General features: G+C 42.2%; 1 non-coding gene and 1 pseudogene across 1 annotated transcript; one reads left to right on the forward strand and one right to left on the reverse strand.

Annotated features, from left to right (window-relative positions):
- The first annotated feature begins 1,641 nt into the window (after nucleotides 1-1,641).
- On the forward strand, nucleotides 1,642-15,145 carry LOC141417269 (heterogeneous nuclear ribonucleoprotein A1-like 2; annotated as a pseudogene).
- A 2,057-nt stretch (nucleotides 15,146-17,202) lies between these two features.
- LOC141417725 (small nucleolar RNA SNORA51) lies at nucleotides 17,203-17,335 on the reverse strand. The gene has a single exon (XR_012442364.1). It is a non-coding gene; the product is annotated as a small nucleolar RNA SNORA51 (small nucleolar RNA).
- Between the last annotated feature and the right edge of the window lie 834 nt (nucleotides 17,336-18,169).

The following is an 18,169-nucleotide window of genomic DNA, read 5'->3' on the forward strand; positions in this document are numbered from 1 at the left end:
GTAGGGCCTATGGAAGGAAGTTAAGTCAAGTGTGCCCTTGAAGGAGATATTGAGACCTCACCCTTCCTCCCTCTCTCTTTGCTTCTTAGATACAATGAGGTAGGTGTTTTCCTCCACCACCCAATCCCTACTATGTTGCTCTGCCTTACCATGGGCCCAAAGACAAGAGAGCCAACCAACCATAAACTGAAATTTCTGAAACCTTGAGTCAAAACAAATCTTTCCTCATTATAAGTTGTTGACTCAGGTATTTTGTCAAAGTGACAGAAAGCTAACTAACATACTGAGCAACACTACCAACCAACGGGATCTAATGGATATTTATAGAGCACTCCAAGCTCTATAAAAAGCAACAGTAGTAAAATACAATTATTTTCAGGTGCATGTGTAATATTAGTGAAGACAAAGCATGTGAGTCATAAAACAGTAAAAATCTTGAAATTATTTAAATCAAACAAGGTATAGTCTCTACATACAATGAAATTAAGTTAGAGCTCAATAAGAGAAAGATAAGAAAATGCCCAAATGCTCAGAAATAAAGCAACAAACCTGTAAGTCATTCCTGGGTCAAGAGGAAGTCCCAAGGGAAATTATAAATTATTTTCAATTGAATGAAAATATATCAAAATGTATGTGATATACCTAAAGCAACGATGAAAAAGAAATCTATACAGTCAACTGCTTGTATTAGAAAAGGAGAAAGGTCTCAGGCTTCTACTTCAGGAATCTAAAAAAGGACCCAGATAAACCTAACACAAGGAGAAGGAAGAAAACACATATCACAGAACAAATCATCAAAACTGAAAACAGGAAAAGAAAATAACAAAAAGTCAATGTTGGTTCTTGAGAAGGATCAATAAAATTCTGAAAGTTCTAGAAAGACTGACAGAGAAAAAGAGCAGACACAAATTGCCAAAACCAGGAATGAAGGAGTGGCCATCACTACAGAGCCCACAGACACTGACAGAGTAACAAGGGAATACTATCAGCAACATGGAACACAAATTTAGTGAGGCAGGAGGAAGGGGTGACAGAGGGGCATGAGGGGGCTCTGGGAATAACGGACTTGCTCACTTTCATGATAATGGTGATGGCGTCACAGATGTAGGCATGTATCATGTAATCAAATCATACAGTTTCAATGCATAATTTATTGTACAAAAAGCACACATCAATAAAGCTATTTAAAAAGACCTTTTGGAGGTGATTAGAACTTCATTTCATCCATTACCCACTGTCACAACAACCTTCTCCCCTGCGCACATATTATCATTCCTCCAACAGCGCGTCTCTCAAGTCACAATAACTATCCCTACCAAATATTTCTGGTATGTGTAATGAAATGTTACAATTTTTCTATCCACTCTGCCTCATCCTCTATATACTGAATCATAAAACCAACAGATTTTAGTGTCTATTGCTGCCCAATTGACATGAGTAGAGAATATTCTTTAATCATCTAGTGTCATCAATTCTAGCACAGTGAGATTATTCAGAAGTCCACTCACCGGTAGACTTCCTGTAAGTACATGAATCAAAAGCTGACTTGACTCTGGAGAGAATATACTACCTTCATTAGTGCTCCAGAACTGTGCGTGAACGATCCCAGAGGGATGGCGAAACCTAGGTGAAGTTCATTCAATGCCCAGCACTGTCCACAATGAAAGAGCCACAATCTTGGAGCACGTTATCACAGGTGACTACAGCACAGAACTCTCTCGGGCTCCTGAACCTGAGCACCACAAGATCTGTCTCTTCAGTGTCAGTTGTGAAGCAGCAATATGCAGTTTACCGCCCCTAACAGCCCAGCACTACCCCGTTACATATACTGACCAACGCTACGCCAGCCCATCTGCCACGGGCAGTGATGCTGGTGCCAGGCAGCTGGGAGATGGGAGGTGGGGAGGGTGGGGGTGGATGGATGGGAGCCATGATTCACTATTCCTATCTGTGTTTGGTACAATCTACCCTGAAGTGTCCCCCTCCTGGCTAACCACTTTCCCCTTTCCCTTCTCTCCTGTCTTGTCTTCTCTCCCTCCCTCTCTCTCTCTCTCTCTCTCTCTCTCTCTCTCTCACACACTCTCTCACTCTCTCACTGAATATTTCCCCTCATGCTCTCCACCTCCCATTCCTTCACTAAATGGAAATACGAATGCCTGCCTAAAACTAAACAACAACAACAACATATGATACACACCAGTGCAATGCCTGGTCTAGAAAAGGAGCTCAAAAAAATGTGAATTCACTTCACTTTCACTACTTCTCTCCGAGACCCAAGCAGGAATAAAGAAGAAAACATGCTGGGAGCTGGTGACTCATACCTGTAATCCTAGCTACTCAGGAGGCAGAAATCAGGAAGATGGCGGTTCAAACCAGCCCAGGCAAATAGTTCATGAGACCCTGTCTTGAAAAAAACCCACCACAAAAAAAGGGCAGGTGGAGTGGCTCAAGGTGTAGGTTCTGACTTCAAACCCCAGTACTGGAAAAAAAAAAAAGAGGAGGAGAAACCATGCTGGAGTAGGAATGATGAAATAAAGAGAAATCAGCCCAAAGGCCTGTTTTCTCTTCTCACAACATGGATTGTATTCAGAATGATTACCTTAGCTTAACTCCGTTCTTCAGTGATACACAGACTCAGGTGGGAGGCTCACCTGAGTGGCCTGGCTCCTAAGACACACCCTCCTCACTGCTTCACAGCAACACTCACTAGGTGGGCATTCACTGGAGACCTGGCTAGGCAGCTGACCCCTTTCCTTGCTACCATCCACCTTTTTTTTTTGGTGCACTGGAGTTTGAACCCAGGGCTTCACGCTCACAAAACAGCTTGAGCCACACCTCTAGTCTATTTTACTGGGTTTATTTTGGAGATGGGATCTTGTGAACTATTTGCCCCAGCTGACATCCAGGAGTGGAATTTCTGGGTCAAATGGTGGTGCTATATAAACCTTTAGAAGAACTGCCTGACTCTTTCTCATATGGCCTCCATTTTACATTCCCACTAACAGTCTACAAGAAATCTGATTTCCCCACATCCCTGCTAACCCTTGTTACCTGATGTGTTCATGGCCATCCTTGGATGTGAAGATCATTGTGGTTTGATTTATATCTTCTCGCGAATACTGTTCAGCAGGGAGTAACCCCTGTTATGATCTTTTGCTCATTTTTAAAGTTATTTATCTTTTTTGCTATTGAGTGGTAATAGTTCTTTGTATATTCTAGATAAAATCTCTTACCAGAGATGTAATTTGCAAAACTTTATTGCATTTTATGGGGGTCTTTTCACTTTATTGACAGTGTCCTTTGAAGTACAAAAGTTTTAAATTTTATTGATGTATGACTTATCTATTTTTCTTTGTGCTTTTGATGTCTAAGGATTCATTGCTTATAAGTATCATCTCTATATTTTCTTTTAAGAGGTTCACACTTTGGGTCCTTACATTTAGTATCGCTCTATTTTGAGTTACTTTTGGATACGGTGTGACTTCAACCTCGTTCTTTCCCATGTGTCTATTCAGTTTCCCGGTACTGCTCATTGAAAAGACTAGTGTTTCCTCATTGCATGACTGTGGCTCACTTGTTAAAAATTAATTGGTCAGGCTAGGCACAGTGGTTCATACCTGTAATCTCAGCTACTCAAGAGGCAGAGACAGGAGGATTGCAGTTCGAGGCCAGCCCAGGCAAAAGTTAGCATATGACACTATCTGAAAAATAAGCTTAAGAGCTCAGGCTGGGAGTGTGGTTCAAGTGATAGAGCACCTAATTAGCAAGTGTGAGAACCTGAATTCATAGAGACTAGAAAGAGAGAGAGAGAGAGAGAGAAAGCTAGGTGTGGTGATGAACACCTATAATCCCAGGTGTTCAGGAGGAGGAGGTAGGAGAATTGAAGTTGAAGGCCAGCCCCGGCAAAAAGTGGAAGATCTTATCTGAAAAACAAACTAAAAGCAAAGGGCTGGGGATGGAGGAGCTCAAGTGGCGGAGCACTCGCCTAGCAAGCATGAAGTCCTGAGTTCAGTCACCAAAACCACAAAGGAAAAATCAGATGACCATAAGTTCAAGGATGAAATATAGAGAGACTGCTAGTGACCTGGACAGTTTTTATGAAATGATGGGAGTGAGTCATGGCAGAACAGAGAGAAGTTGAAAATAAAAAGTAAAAAGCAGTTCTTTGGCCCAAAGATGCAGTGTCCAGCCCAACTCAGCCCCTGTGGGATTGGTTGAAGGTAGAGTTGCACGTGAATTTGGGGTTCTCTGTCTCCTGCTCACTCCTGCCCTCCTCACTTCCCTACATGTGTCTCTTAAGAGACCCTCTGTCTATCTCCAGGGAAGAATCTGTGATTGGAGTGGCGCTAGGACAGATTGGCATGGCACCTGGAGCTGGATCCCTGGCTGGCAGGCCACCAGTGAGGACCTCACACCTAGAAGCAGGTAGGGCACAGACTGATCCTGGAATGCAGTAACAGATCAACTGCTGAAATCTTCACAGTTGCTAGGGTCACAGGCTTTTTCCATGGGCCACCAAGTAGCTGGAATTAGAGGTGTGCACAGCCCAGAATTTTAGGAAATGTTAATCTGTAGGTGGAGAATAGTCAAAGGGGAGGACTCAGCTCTGAGCTGAATCTTAGCAGGAGCAGAATGTTGGAGGAAGCTGAATTATCAGCCTTGTCAGGCCTCTGATGAAGATCACAGCCTAATAGGAGAGGAGTGGGACTTAAGACTCAAGACAGGAATATCTGAATAGATTCAGTTAAGAACCCAGCATCTAGGGCTGAAGGCGTGGCTCAAATAGTAGAGCACCTGCCTAGCAAGCACAAGCCTCTGAGTTCCAACCCCAGTACTACCCCCACCCCCGAAAACAACAAAAAACCTTGAACCTATTGGGCTGCAGTACTTGTCCATTTCTTTTTGTTAAAATATAGCATCTGCCCCTTGCTTAAAGATTTTGCAGAAGCTGGGCAGTGGTGGCTCACACCTGTAATCCTAGCTACTCTAGAGGCAGAGATCAGGAGAAATGCTGTATTGAAGCCAAGCCCCAGGCAAATAGTTAGCAAGACCCTGTCTTGAAAAAGCCCAACACAAAACAGGGCTGGCAGAGTGGCTCAAGTGGTAGAATACCCACCTAACAAGTGTGAGGCCCTGAGTTCAAGCCCCAGTACTGCCAAAAAAATAAAAAAAGACTTTTGCAAAGGTCTCAAATGAGGCAGGTGTTTGCAGTCAGACAGTACCACCACCCTCAGGATCACCCTCACTTCCTTTCCTGGCAACCAGACCAGTAACAGGGATTGATCCCCAACATAGCCCAGATGAGGGGGCCCTGGGCATGCTGGGTGTGGGGAGCCTGCATGCCAGATGAGCTGGGCAGTAGCTGGGAGAATCTGCATGAAAGGGAATCCCAAGGGCTCTGGATCACAGCTGCTGAACCGACAGCTACATGAGCAGAGCTTACGACTTGAGAGCCCTGTCCTGTGATCCAGCTGCTAACAGCCTGGCAGGCAGTAAGACACCTTGAAGATGGTTCCAGGAAGCTTAGCAAAGCAGGCAAGGGCCGCCCTGAATGAGCAGACATCACACAAGAGCGGAAGACTATGTTCCACCTAAGGGCCCAGAAGATCCTTGTTTACCAAACTGATGAAGACAGGGCTGCAGAGAGGAGCCCTGGAATGTGGTGACTGTCCCTTATAGCCAGGGCTGAAGAAAGGAGTTCCCTGATGTAGCAACAAGGGTCACGATATTCCACAGTGATGAAGCCCAGGTGGCAGCCCTTAGGCATGAGACCCAGGCAGGTCTCTACAGGCGTGGAATGTAGCTTGGGGAGCCCCACTCACAAAGCACCAAGCAGCAAGAGGCTCATAGGAGACTGGGTTTTCTCAAATCATTTTTAAAATAAAAAAATATCCTGGGAGCTGCCCCAGTACAAGTCATAATGCTTTGCCCAGTTTCTAGACCTGAGCCTAAACTCAGGTCCATAATATACCTAAAGTGACCATGAGGCCAACAGTTGCAGGAGCATGGCGATGGCCCAGAAATGACCCCCCATCCTATCTAAAGAGTTACGGTTCTCCGCATGCTGGAGAAAGGGAAAACCTAGACTTCTGTTTGTCTTTGTTTGAGATCTGGTCTGGCTGTGTAGCCCACATTGGCCTGGAACTCATGATCATCCTGCCCCAGCCTCCCAAGTGCTGGGATTACAGGGTGCACCAGCATGCCTGGCCCAGAACATCTACAGTTTTTGAGGAGTGTTGACTAGAGTCTGAGTTGACACTGATGCCTGGGAGTCTAAGGCACCAGCACCATGCCTTCTCAGCTAAGCTGGGAGATGGGGCCATGTAGTCCAACTCACAGCAGGTGACCTGGTCCACAGACCCACCCAGTGACTATTTTCCCAGGCCCCACATGCACAACAAAACTGGCTTTCTCTTCAGCTGGCAGACCCCTCCCTGTAAGGCCAGAGCCATGGCAGTGGGAAGGTCAAGGGGAAACCTTCAAAGTGGCTTTCTTCCTTGGGAAAGATAACAAATCCAAAACAGTCCCTTAAAAATCAGTGACACCCACAAAGCCTTTGAGAATAAAAGTCTAGTGTTCTCCGCCATGGCCTGTGTCATCTACAAAAGCCAGATGGACCCCGGCAGATGACAGGAGCCTGGGCACAGCAGGCTTAATGAAGCCAGGTAGCATCTTTGCTAGAGCACATTGATACCACTTCCTGCACATAGGATGCGACTACCAATGTGGTCAAATCATGGAGCCATTCTTGATGTTGCTTGGTCTCTCACACCCCCTCTAAACAAATTCCATCGACCTCATATTCAAAATATAAGCAGACTGATTCTCACTACGTAACACAGGCTGGCCTCAAACTCACCATCCTCCTGCCTCAGCCTTCCAAGGGCAGGGATTACAGCATGTACCACCATGCCCCGCTCACAGAGATTTTCTTTAACTGGCTTTGAAATAGCCTATGACTCATTTTCTCTATGTCCAAAACCAGCACCGTACACATAAAAATCCTGAGAAATAGAAAATCACAGTAAATTGGATTGTGTGTTCCACAGGACCAGGGAGTGGTATTTGAATGCTTTTAAACTGAAACAATTACCATTCTGGGAGGAAAGTTTCTGCATTGTCCCATTCTATACTGGTTTCAACACTGACCAGGGCAGAGTTCTGCTTTCAATACTATTCAGGCAAGGCAAGAAAAACATGCAGAAAAGAATGCTAATTTTAGGGGCTGGTGGAGTGGCTCAAGTGGTAAGAACACCTGCCTAGCAAGTGTGAGGCACTGAGTTCAAACCCCAGTGCCACCAAAAAAACCAAAAAAAAATCCCTGCCCCTCCCCCCGGGGGGCTCTGTGGAGGGTGCCAGCCACCCATGCTGCCCCTTGTGGAGGTGACCCCTTCCTGTCCTCACAATGTGATACAACATCAGGCTGCTGCTGCTGCTGCTGGTGTTGGTGGCCACGCTGCTGATGGTGTGTGGCCGGCGCTTTGTATGGCATGTATTTTTATCTAAATACAAGTTTCTTTGGGAACTGGTGGGAAATACAGAATCCCGGGGCGGGGACCATGGGCCTTCAGGGTCTGAAACTGAAGAAGACCATCAGCTTCTCCACCCAGGATAAGAACTTCTCGCCAGTGTAGGGCACTGCAAATGAAGCCCACTGACCCAGGCAATTGCAAACCTCTGTCTTCAGTGACAGAGGTCACTTTGAAGTGCACAAAGGGACTGAAAAATTTGTACTTGGATTTCATATCCAATCCAAAAAAGAATTACATGTAAGCCACACAGAAACAAAGGGAATTAAAACAAAAAAAGAAATAGTGCTAATTTTATTCTCCTGGCACTTCCTGTGAAAATAGTTAACTGATACAGACAAAAATTAAGGGCCAATATTTTTCTTGGAACTGTTTGCTTTATGTCTTGGGCCCATTTCAGTCTTCTGATGGTAAGTCCTCAACACACTTGTCATTCATTCACTGAGAATGAATAAAAACACGCTTACGCTTAGCACTGGTGATAAACAGAACATTGCTCCAATGTGAGCAGAGAATTGTCTTATGAAAAAAATAGTGACTCAACTCTTTACAGTTTCTGCAATATCTCTTAAGAGTGTAGATAGTGGAAAGGAACTCAAATCTATGAAGCAGCATCAGTGAGTGCCACCAGTGTCTGGTGGTGGCAGGAATAAGAGTATCCCATGCAGTGACCGCAATGCAGGACTGATCCTCTCCCTGTACTCCTCAAACTTTTGTGTACATTAGCATCACCTTGAAGGCCTAGCAGAGCCCAGGTGTCTGCCTTTCCCCAGAGTTTACTGCAATAAGATCAGAGTGGGGCCTGAACTCTTCCAGTTTTTGCAAACTCTTAGGTGACACTGATGACGCTTTGATTAACGCCACCCTCGCAGGAACCCAGAGGAAGGAAGTGTCTGCAGTACCACCTCCATCCCTGCAGCTTCCCTCTCACTTCTTGTGTGTACAAGTCCCCGTCACTAAGTCAAACCCTGCATTCTGTCAATTCCTTAGCCTCCCCCCAACTAAACCTATCTGCTGAGGCGTCATTTATCCAAGGCTTGTTTTGGATAAGAAATAGCCAGCCAAGCTAATGAATTAATCAAAGGAATGCTTAATTTTCTTTTTCAATGTTCATTTGTTTTGTTTTTGTGGTACCGGGTATGGAACCCAGGGCCTGGTGCATGCTAGGTAAGTGCTCTACCACGGAGCTAACACTGCTATGACACCCGTGTGATCTTGTGCCCTAAGTACTGCTTCTCCTGGATGTTCTATGTGAATCTCCTTCCCCTTCAACCAAGCCAAATCTGTTGTTCTGTGCATAACCCTGTTGGCCGCCATGTCTGTATCTGATTTATTTATTTGATGCTGGGGATGGGTCCCAGGGCCTCACACATGGGAATCACATGCTCTACCCCTGAGCTACACACCAAACCCTATGTTTGTGTTGATACTCGTTTTTCTTTTTAATTCATTTATTCACATGTGCGTATATTGTTTGGGTCATTTCTCCCTCCTGCCCCCACCCCCACCCTCTCCCCCCGCCAGGCAGAACCTGTTCTGCACTTTTCTCCAGTTCCATTGAAGAGTAGAAATAAGCAATAATAAGAAAGACATACCATTTTTGCTAGTTGAGATAAGGACAGCTATACAGAGAGATTCCTAGCCTTGCTTTCATGTACAAATGTGTTACAACCCAGGTTGATTCATCTCTAACTGATCTTTACACTGGTTCCTGATCCCCTTCTCGTGTTGACCTCTGTCGCTCTAAGGTTTCTGTATTAATTCCTCTGCAGTGGGGACATCAAATGCCTTCATGTTTTGGGTTTTCTATCTAACCCCGTACCTCCCGTACATGTTCTCCCCTTGTCATGTAACCCAAGTCCTACAACATTGCTGTATTTCATTTTTCTTCATGGCTGAGTAAAATTCCGTTGTGTTGATACTCGTTCTGATAGCTTGTTATCAGAGTAAGGACATGGCTTCAAGAGAACCCTAAATTTACTGAATGGTTAGAACAGGAGAAACTTTTCAGCCTGATAATCTGAACATGAAAATTGAACAGCATCTTTTAAATGCATGGTATATGGACAGAAATTCATGATGCCCTTAGGATGGGCTGATAGCAGAAATCTAGAAGGAATGTAGGCAGAAGGAGATGATCCAAGCCAAAGTTTTAAAGTTCCACCATTGTCTTAGGAGCCACAGGAGAACCTTCAGCCAGAATTCATACAGTAGAGCTCAGGACAAACACTGGGAAACAAAAGGCTGACACCAAGTCATGAATAGCGAGGGACCAGATTTCAGTGGCAATAGCTCCACTGTGGTGGAAATGTGGGGTGGCACGAAGAACTGGGGCTCGAGGAGAGCTGTGGGCACCAGCTTGCTTCCCCTGCAGGGTCTCAGAAGGGCAATGATTCTTGGGTGAGTCTCTCTGTCATAAAGGTCCTGTGAGGTGGGCAGCCAGGAAGTCTATGTGTGTATCTAAGGCTGTCAATCAATCAATAATTATGCTTATGACCTAAAATTATACTTTTAATAAGGAAGGGAAAATTATTGTGGAAGAAAGATTTGAACAACACTGTCAACTACCTTGGCCTAACAGAAATAGATGAAACATCATACTTAACAACTACAAAATAGGCATTCTTTGTGAGTACAGTGGGGCCCTGACAAAAGTACACAATAATATGAGCCTTAGAAGAAGGGCTATTAAGTTTCAGAAGAATGTGTTACAGCACATGTTCTGTAATTACGACAGAATTCCATTCACTAAAATTAAGACAACTAGAAAAATACCAAGTGTTTGGGAATGAAACCACACACTTCTAAATAACCCATAAACAAAAGACTAAGTCACAAGGGGAAATTAAAAATGCTTCTAATTCAATGATAATGAAAATGTAGCATATCAAGTACTATGGGATGCAGAGGTAGTACTTAGAGTATTAACTTTAGAGTGCTTAAATAGGAAAGAAAATGGTTTAAAATCAGTGACCTAAGGTTGCAACTTAAAGGCATATATACACACACATAAATATATGCACAGAAATTTTGCAAAGGAAGATATATAATTAATAATGCTCAATATTAGCCAGGCTCCAGTGGCTCATGCCTGTAATCCTAGCTACCAGCAGCAATCAGGAGGATTGTGATTCAAAGCCAGACCAGGCAAATAGTTCATGAGACCCTATCTAGAAAATACCCAACACAAAACAGCTGGCAGAGTGGCTCAAGAGGTAGAGCATCTGTCTAGCAAATGTGAGGCTCTGAATACAAACCCCAGTGCTGCTAATAATAATAATAGTGATAATGTTCAACTTTACTCATCAGGGAAAGACAGCTAAACCGCGCTGAGATATCGTTTTATACCCACTTCAGTTCCAGTTGTCCCTCAATATCCATGGGGGCAGTTCCAGGGTCCCCTACAGGTACCAAAATCTTTGGATTCTCCAGCCCGTAATATAAATAAAATGGCATGATATTTGCATACAGCCCGCCCACACCTTCCATCTGCACATACTGCAGTGCTGATGAGCCCAGGACATGACACATGCTAGGCAAGCACTCTACTACAGAGAAACCCACAGCCCTCCTGAGAGAGTCTCTAGATTACTTCTGAGTCTTACATCAATGTACATGCTATGTAAATAATTATGAGATTGTATTGTTTATGGAATAATAACAAGAAAAAGTCTGCACGTATTCAGTGTAAAGATGCTTTTTGAGAAAGAATCTTGCTATGTATGCAGCCAAGCTGGCCTGGAACTCACTATGTAGGCCAACCCCAAAATCATGATCCTCCTGCTTCAGCCTTCTGAGTGCTGGGATTATAGATGTGCACCACCACACCCAGCAAAAAAGTATGGCAAAAGAATGTAATAGCTGCTTTACTTATAAAGCAAAAACCAGAAACAACCCAAATGTTGATCAGCACATTTTAATTTTGTCATAAAATGCAATACTACACAATAAAAAGATTACAGTTTTTCACAGAAAATAGTAAAATATAAAACAAATCAATATTTTATAGACCCTGGGAAAAAGAATTTTCAGCAAAGTACAAAAATTTAAAGCATTCCTTTCTTTAATTTTTTAATTCTTTACTGTGAATAGCTCAGGATGTCAGTTCTGTTTTAAGTAACAAAATTGATAACTGAGCAATGAAACATAATTTGGATTATAAAATTCTTGCTTTAATAAAAATTCCTCAAACAGTGAAAAAAAGATTACAGTTTTTGATACTTGAAAAAAATAGATGAATCTCAAAAATGTCTCACGTGAAAAGGCAGACAAAAGAGTGTAATTCCTTCCACATGAAAGTTGGGAGTGATATGGTTGATGTACTTCCTGTACAAGAATGAATATTGAATTTGTAAACCTGTTGAAATCATCCTAAGAAGGGAGACTTATGTAGAAAGGAGAAAAATAGAAGGTGTGAACCAATTCGGGTTATATATACATATACATATACATACACACACATATGCATATATATATGGAAATGTCACAAGGAAACACCCTATATAGCTGCCTTAAACAAAAATGTCATTTTTTTTTTTTACAAAAACGGATAGCAGGAAGGCAAAGCAGGTTCTGTCTGGGGGGTTGGTACAGCCAGAGTGGGGAGGATACAAAGAAAGCTTGTAGGAGGTGAACATGGTGGAAATACCACGTATACATGCATGTGAATGGAAAAATGAGACCTGTGGCAACTATTCCAGGAATGGCGGGAGGAGAGTTCACAGGAGAATGATAGAGGGGATGAATTCAACTATGATATATTGCCAGAACTTTTGTAAACGTCACATTGTATCCCCCAGTACAACAATAATTTAAAAAAATGAAAAGTTGGGAGTGAAGACAACTAACACATGGTCATAGAAGTCAGTAAGTTCCTGGTGCATTGGGGCACAGGGGAACCTTTTGGGGTAATGAAAACATTCTTTATTGTGAATTGAGGTTGAGACTACATGGCTGTGTGCATTAATCCAAACTTACTGTATACTTAAGACCCATGCTTAAATTAATTGTTTAAATGTAATAAATTTCATATTTAAAGCAGTTTTAGATTCACAACAAAATTGAACATAATAAAGTGCAGAGTTCCGATCTGTCCCCTCCCTGCAAATACACAGCCTTGACCTCTATCAACATCCCACAGCCCAGTGACAGATAGATAGATAACATCTGTTATCATTTAAGCATCATTATCACTCAAGGAACATAGTGTGCATTAGTGCTCACTCTTAGTGTTGTGCATCTTACGACTTTGCACAAAGTTATAATGACATGCATCCACATTGTAGTAGCATGCAGAGATAGTTTCATCCCCCTAAAAATTTGGGCTCACTTTTTCCCTCCCTGCTAACCACTTAATCTTTCTACTGTCTTCATAGTTCTCCCTTTCCCAGAATATCATAGAGTTGGAACCATATAGTATACAGTCTCTTTGGATTGGCTTCTTTCACTTAGTAAAGTTCTTTCATGTCTTTTCATGGCTTGATAATTCATCTTCTTTTAGTGTCAAATGATATTTCATTATTTGAGTGCAACACAGTTTTCTTATCCATTCATCTACTAAGAGCATCTTGATTGCTTCCAGTTTTTGGCAATTGTGATTAAAACCTGCTATAAACATTCATGTACTGGTTTTTGTGTTTGTGAGTTCTCAATTCATTTAAGTAAATACAAACGAGCATTATTGATGGATCACATGGCAAGAGTGTATTTAGTTTTGAAGGTAACTGCAAACTGTCTTCCACAGTGGTTATACCATGTTGCATTCCCCCAGCAATGGCTGAGAGTTCCTGCTACCCCACCTCCTCACCAGTCTTTGTTGCTGACAGTGTTCTGGATTTTAACCATGCCAATAAGTACATAGGGTATTTCATTGTTGTGTTAGTTTGCAATTTCCTAATCACATATGATGTTGGGCATGTTTTCATGCTTGCCATCTACAGATGGCTTTATTGTGGTCAGGTCTTTTGTTCATTTTGTTTACTTATTGCTCCATTTTAAGAGTTCTTCATACATTTTCAGTAGTAGTTCTTTCTCTCTTTCTTTCTTCCTTCCTTTCCCTTCTCCCTTCCCTTCACTTTTTTGTAGTACTGGAGCTTGAACCCAGGGCCTTACACATGCTAGCAAATACTCTACCACTGAGCTATATCCCTAGCCATTTTGGGGTAGCAGTTATTTCTCAGATATGTCTTTTACAAATATCTCCCAGTCTTTGGCTAGTCCTCTCGACATTTTATTTAACAGAAGAGTCTTTAATTTTACCAGTTTATTATTTCTTTCTTTTAGGGTGCTGTATCAAAAAAGATGGCACAAGGTCATCCAGGTTTCCCTAAGTTGTCTTCTACAGTTTTGTAGTTTTGTGTTTTAATTTAGGTCTATAATCCATTCTGAGCTTGTTTTTGTGAAGGTGTGAGGCTCATATGTAGATGTCTTTTCTGCATGCAGATGTCTGGTTTTTTAGCACCTTCTGTTGAAACAGCTATCTTTGCTCCATTGTAACTTACTCCTTTGACTATATTCCATTGGGCCAATTGGTCTATTTCGGCCCTTAATCCATTTTAAGTTGATACTTGTACAGGGTGAAAGACATGGATCTAATTTCAATTTGTGCATGCAGATATCCAGTTTCCAAAGCAACATTTGTTGAAGAGGCTGTCTCTTCTCCATCATGAGTTGGGTGGTCCTTCAATTCTGTCCCTTGATCCATTTGTCTGTTCTTTCACCATACCACACCACCTTGATTACCCACTAGGAAGGCTCAGAGTCAAGTAGTGTCAGTCCTCTGACTGCTCACTCCCTTTGATATTCAAATAGGAAAATACGTTCAATAGCTTACTCCTTTCTGTTCATGGATGCAGCGAAGGAAGCAGCACGAAAGTCTGTCTCCCAGTCCCATCTAAGTCAGAGTCTCCTAAACAGTGCCAGCAGCTGTGGGAGTTCTTTGTTGGAGGGCTGAGCTTTGAAACAATGGATGAGAGTCCAAGGAGCCACTCGTGCATTGTGCAGCAATGAGAGATCCAAACACCAAGTGCTCCAGGGGCTTAGGGTTTGTCACTTATGCCACTACAGAGGAGGTGGCTGCAGTTACGACATTGAAGAACATCACCTACGAGATTATTTTGAACAGTATGGGAAAATTGAAGTGATTGAAATCATGACAGATAGAGGCAGTGGGAGGAAGAGGGGCTTTGATTTTGTAACTGATGACCATGAATCCATGGATAAAATTGTCATTCAGAAATACCACACTGTGAATGGCCACAACTGTGAAGGAAATTCCTGTCAAAGCAAGAGATGGCTCGTACTTCATCTAGCCAAAGAGGTTGAAGTGGTTCTGGAAGCTTTGGTGGTGGTTGTGGAAGTGGCTTTGGTGGTAGCTATGGTGATGGTGGATATGGTGGTGGGGATGGCTACAATGGATTTGGTAAGGATGGAAGTAGTTTTGGAGGTGGTGGAAGCTACAATGATTTGGACAATTACAAAAATTAATCTTCAAATTTTGGACCCATGAAGGGAGGAAACTTTGGAGACGGAAGCCCTAGCCCCAATAATTTTCTAAACCAAGAAATCAAGGTGGCTCCAGCAGCAGCAGTAGATATAGCAGTGACAGGAGGCTTTAATTATTGCCAGGAAACAAAGCTTAGCAGGAGAGGAGAGCCAGAGAAGTGACAGGTAAACTACAAGTTACAACAGATTTGTGAACTTGGCCAAGCACCTAGCTGCTACAAAGAAGACATATTTTAGACAATATTCATGTGTACGGGCAAATGAACTTGAGGACTATATTTGTGACTATTTGTATAGCAGGTTATTTTAGTTTCTGTTCCGTGGAAGGTATAAAGCATTCCAACAAAGGGGTTTTTTTGGCAGCACTGAGGTTTGAACTCATGGCCTCACACATGCTAGGCAGATGCTCTACCTCTTGAGCCACTCCACAAACCCCAAAAGGGTTTTAACGTAGGCTTTTTTTTTTCCCACCCATTTAGCTGTTGATTGCTAAATGTAATGGTCTGATCATGACCCTGAATAAATGTGTCCTTTAAAAAAACATTCAAGTATGGTCTTCAGGGACTATGTCTCACCTGACTTGAATTGCTGGGATTTTGATTGGAATTGTATTGAATTTATAGCTTAAATTGGGAATAAGTAGTACCTTGACACTAAGTATCAGTGTATTTAGCTCTTTTTTGATACCTTTTATCAGTTTTATAGCATTTCTGATAGGCATCCTGTACAAATACCATGTTTATTCATAATTATTTTATTTGGGGGCAATACTAATGGGAACGATAATGTGTTTTTAATCTCAATTTCCACTTTTTCGTTGCTGGCATATGAGAAAGTGATTGATGTTTGCATATTGACCTTGTGTCCTAAAACCTTGCTATCAGCACTTATTAGTTCCAGAAAGTTTTTATTCATTCTTTCATATTTTCTACATAAAATAAACATGTCAGCTGCACACAAGGACTGTTCTATTTCAACATTCCCAATCTGTATGCCCTTCGTTTCTTTTTCTTCTCTTCTTGCATTAGTTACGTAGTGACAGACATCCTTGCCTTGTTCCCAATCTTTGAAGTACTGATACTGGGTAAGTTTGATGTTAGCTCTAGGATGTTTTTTGGGGGGAGGGGGGTAGTACTGGGGGTTGAAGTCCTCTTTTTTATTATGTAATGCCTCTTTATCCCTGACAATTTCCCCTACTCTGAAGTTTACTCTGTCTCAAATTAACATAGCTAATTCTGCCTTCTTTTGATTAGTGTTAGCAAGGCATCTTATTTTTTTTCTTTCTAGTGACAATTCCAAATAGGTTTATATTGTACATTAATTAGGTCCCCGCCACCATCTGTCCCCCTCAACCCTTTCTCCACCCCACTTAAAGCAATTGCAAGAGGTTTCTTTGTTCATTTCATATAAGTAGATGAGTCCATCAACCATATTTCTTCACCTTAATCTCTTTAATTCACTCTCCCCCCTTCCACAGATACCCCCCCACACTGTACCTATTTTATAGTCCTCTCATTATTAATTTTTAAGTCGATGTTCAAAGGGGTTTTTCAATGTATCCCTGCTGTGAGTATACTTTACTTTGGTCCATTTAACCCCTTCCATTGCTCTCCCTTATCCCTTTACCACCCCCCATTTTTCAACAGCTTTCAATACATAGCATTGTATCCTCTACCTTCACCATGTAGCTCGGGCTGGCCTCAGACTCATGATCTTTCTATCTCAGACACTCAAATACTAGGATTATAGGCATGTACTACCACACCAGGCTTGGAATCTTATTTTTTATCTAGCTGACAATCTCTGTTTTGATTGGTGTCTTTAAACCATTGATTTTTAAAGTGATGTTAATAGTTGGATTAATTCTACCATATTTACTACTATTTTCCATTGGTTGCCCTTATTTTTTTTGTTCCATTGGGCTTTTTCTTTCTTTCATTCTATCTTTCTTTCTTCTTTTTTTGGCAGTACTGGAGTTTGAACTCTTGACCATGTGCTTACAAAGCAGGTGGTCTACCACTGAGCCATGCATGCCTCTAGCTCTTGCTCTCCATTCTTAGTATCAATTATGCCTCATCTTTTTACTTTTCTTAAAGTAGTTACCCTAGACTTAGAGTTTGCCATATATGTTTGTAACTAATTCAAGTCCATTTCTTTTTTTTCCCCAACCCCATGTCTCCGCCATTCACAATACCGATCAGGCACAGGGCCTGGGCTGAGGTGTACATGCGGTAGGTTTACTTTGCCTCCTCTTTCTATACAGTCGATGTAAGAACACAGCCTGTGGTAAGCACCAGGAGACTTTCAAGTCTGTTTTCAAATAATACTACCACACTTCATGTAGTGCAAGTACCCGCAATAACAAAATAGTCCTCCTTCCTCCATCCCACCCCTCATATCATTGCTGTCATTCACTTCACATACACCTAAGTGCACATGACGCTCACATCACATATGTAATTTAATATAATTTTGCTATTTTTACTTTGGACAAACTATTGTCTACTAGGTTAGTTAAAAATACTAAGAAGGCTGGGTGCAGTGGCTCATGCCTGTAATCTCAGCTACTCAGGAGGCAGAGACTGGGAGGATCAGAGCTCAAGACCAGCCTGGGCATAAAGTTTGCAAGGTCCCATCTCAACTATGGTGGTGTGTACCACCATACCCAGCTGTTGTTTGAGATTGGGAATGGTAAAGTTTTTGCCAGGCTGGCTTTGAACTATGATCCTCTTGATCTCATCCTCCCCAATAGCTAGGACTACAGATGTAACCACTGATGTCCATCTTGAAGAAGTTTTAAAATACATTTCTTGCAGTGTCAGGCATGATGGTTCATGCCTGTAATGCCAGCTATGCAGGAGGTGGAGACAGGAGGCGTGTGTTCTGAGGCTTGCCCCAGGCAAAAGCAGGGACACTATCTGAAAAGTAAACTAAAATAAAAAGGGCTGTAGGTTTAGCACAAATGGTAAAGTGGTTGCCTCTGTAAGTACTAAGTTCAAACACCAGTACTGCCAAGAAAGAAAAAGGGAAAAAACATAATAAAACTTTAAAAACTTTTGAAAGGCAGTTTCTACTAGAAACAAATTCCCACAATTATTTTTGTGTTTTTGTCTGAGAAGTCTATTTTGCCTTGTCTT

This window comes from Castor canadensis, chromosome 15 (assembly GCF_047511655.1).
Source record: "Castor canadensis chromosome 15, mCasCan1.hap1v2, whole genome shotgun sequence".
Lineage (NCBI taxonomy): Eukaryota > Metazoa > Chordata > Mammalia > Rodentia > Castoridae > Castor > Castor canadensis.